The 2,659-nt window shown below is 32.2% G+C and overlaps 1 non-coding gene across 1 annotated transcript; it reads left to right on the top strand.

Annotated features, from left to right (window-relative positions):
- Positions 1–612: 612 nt before the first annotated feature.
- On the top strand, positions 613–720 carry LOC112760994 (small nucleolar RNA R71). The gene has a single exon (XR_003181405.1). It is a non-coding gene; the product is annotated as a small nucleolar RNA R71 (small nucleolar RNA).
- The last annotated feature ends 1,939 nt before the right edge of the window (positions 721–2,659 follow it).

Raw genomic sequence — 2,659 nt, 5'->3', positions numbered from 1 at the left:
GAAACTTACAGTGGCCTTAGATAGATCAGAGACTAGATTTGCTAAATTAGAAGCATTTTGTTCAGAGTTCTCTGTCTGTTGCTGAGTGGATGATGGAAAAGGTTTATTATTGTTAAACCTGTTTCTTCCACCATTATTAAAGCCTTGTTGAGGCTTTTGATCCTTCCATGAGAAATTTGGATGATTTCTCCATGATGAGTTATAGGTGTTTCCATAAGGTTCACCTAAATAATTCACCTCTGCTATTGCAGGGTTCTCAGGATCATAAGCTTCTTCTTCATAAGAAGCCTCTTGAGTACTGTTGGATGCAGCTTGCATTCCATTCAGACTCTGAGAGATCATATTGACTTGCTGAGTCAATATTTTATTCTGAGCCAATATGGCATTCAGAGTATCAACTTCAAGAACTCCCTTCTTCATAGGCGTCCCATTGCTCACAGGATTCCTATCAGAAGTGTACATGAACTGGTTATTTGCAACCATGTCAATGAGTTCTTGAGCTTCTGCAGGCATTTTCTTTAGGTGAATGGATCCACCTGCAGAAGTGTCCAGTGACATTTTTGATAGCTCAGATAAACCATCATAGAATATATCCAGGATGGTCTATTCTGAAAGCATGTCAGAAGGACACTTTTTGGTCAACTGTTTGTATCTTTCCCAAGCTTCATAGAGGGATTCACCTTCTTTCTGTCTGAAGGTTTGAACATCAGCTCTAAGCTTGCTCAACTTTTGAGGAGGAAAGTACTTGGCTAAGAAAGCCGTGACCAGCTTATCCCAAGAGTTCAGGCTATCTTTAGGTTGAGAGTCCAACCATATTCTAGCTCTGTCTCTCACAGAAAAAGGGAAAAGCATGAGCCTGTAGACTTCAGGATCTACTCCATTAGTCTTAACAGTATCACATATCTGCAAGAATTCAGTTAAGAACTAAAAAGGATCTTCAGATGGAAGTCCATGAAACTTGCAGTTCTGCTGCATCAGAGAAACTAATTGAGGTTTCAGCTCAAAGTTGTTTGCTCCAATGGCAGGAATGGAGATGCTTCTTCCATGTAAATTGGAATTAGGTGCAGTGAAGTCACCAAGCATCTTCCTTACATTATTATTATTTTCGGCTGCCATCTCATTCTCCTGTTCGAAAATTTCTGAAAGGTTATCTCTGGATTGTTGTATTTTAGCTTCTCTTAATTTTTTCTTCAGAGTCCTTTCAGGTTCTGGATCTGCTTCCACAAGAATGTTCTTATCCTTGCTCCTGCTCATATGACAAAGAAGAAGGCACAGAAAAATAATAATAATAATAGAGATCCTTTATACCACAGTATAGGGATCCCTGTGTGAGTAGAAGAAGAGGGGGAGACAAAGATTGTAATATAATGGAAGAAACACAACTGTGAGGATGGCAGAGATGTGAGATGAGATGTTAGGATATGAATGAATAAATAGAATGAGATGGGAGAGGGAGAATTTTCAAAAATATTTTTTTGAAAAAGAGTTAGTGATTTTCGAAAATGGTTTTTGAAAAATGTTAGTAATTTTCGAAAATTAAGGTTTAAAAATTAAAATAATTAATAAATTAAAAAAAATTTTGAAAAAAGGGGAAGATATTTTCGAAAATGAGAGAGAGAGAGTTAGTTAAGTAGTTTTGAAAAAGATAAGAAACAAACAAAAAGTTAGTTAGTTAGTTGAAACAAATTTGAAAATCAAATTTGAAAAGATAAGAAGTTAGGAAGTTAGAGAAGATATTTTGAAATAAAATTTTTGAAAAAGATAAGAAGATATTTTTGAAAAGATATGATTGAAATTGTTTTTGAAAAAGATTTGATTTTTAAAATCACAATTAATGACTTGATTCACAAGAAATCACAAGATATGATTCTAGAACTTAAAGTTTGAATCTTTCTTAACAAGCAAGTAACAAACTTGAAATTTTTGAATCAAAACATTAATTGTTATTGTTATTTTCGAAAATTTGGTATAAAAATAAGAAAGAGATTTTGAAAAATATTTTTGGAATTTTTGAAAATAACTAAGAATTTTGAAAAAGATTTGATTTTTGAAAAAGATTTTTGAAAAAGATAAGATTTTCAAATTGAAAATTTGATTTGACTCATAAGAAACAATTTTGATTCTTAAAATTTTTTTGAAAAAGTCAACTCAAATTTTCGAATTTGATGAGAGAAAAAGGGAAAGATATTTTTTTGATTTTTGAATTTTTATGATGCAAGAGAAAAACACTAAAAAGATGCAATGCATGAAATATTTAGATCAAAACATGTGATGCATGCAAGAATGCTATGAATGTCAAGATGAACACCAAGAACACTTTGAATGTCAAGATGAACATCATAGACACAATTTTGAAAAATGTTTAATGCAAAGAAAACATGCAAGACACCAAACTTAGAATTCTTTAATGCTTAGACACTAAGAATTCAAGAATGCATATGAAAAACATGAAAAGACACAAAACAAAAAATCATCAAGATCAAACAAGAAGACTTACCAAGAACAACTTGAAGATCATGAAGAACACTATGAATGCATGAAATTTTCGAAAAATGCAAGATGCACATGCAATTGACACCAAACTTATAACATGACTCAAGACTCAAACAAGAAACAGAAAAATATTTTTGATTTTTATGATTTTCTAATTTTTTTGGAT

Source organism: Arachis hypogaea, chromosome 16 (genome assembly GCF_003086295.3).
Source record: "Arachis hypogaea cultivar Tifrunner chromosome 16, arahy.Tifrunner.gnm2.J5K5, whole genome shotgun sequence".
Lineage (NCBI taxonomy): Eukaryota > Viridiplantae > Streptophyta > Magnoliopsida > Fabales > Fabaceae > Arachis > Arachis hypogaea.
Note: the sequence above shows the minus strand (reverse complement) of the source record. Positions and strands in the feature narration are given on the sequence as shown.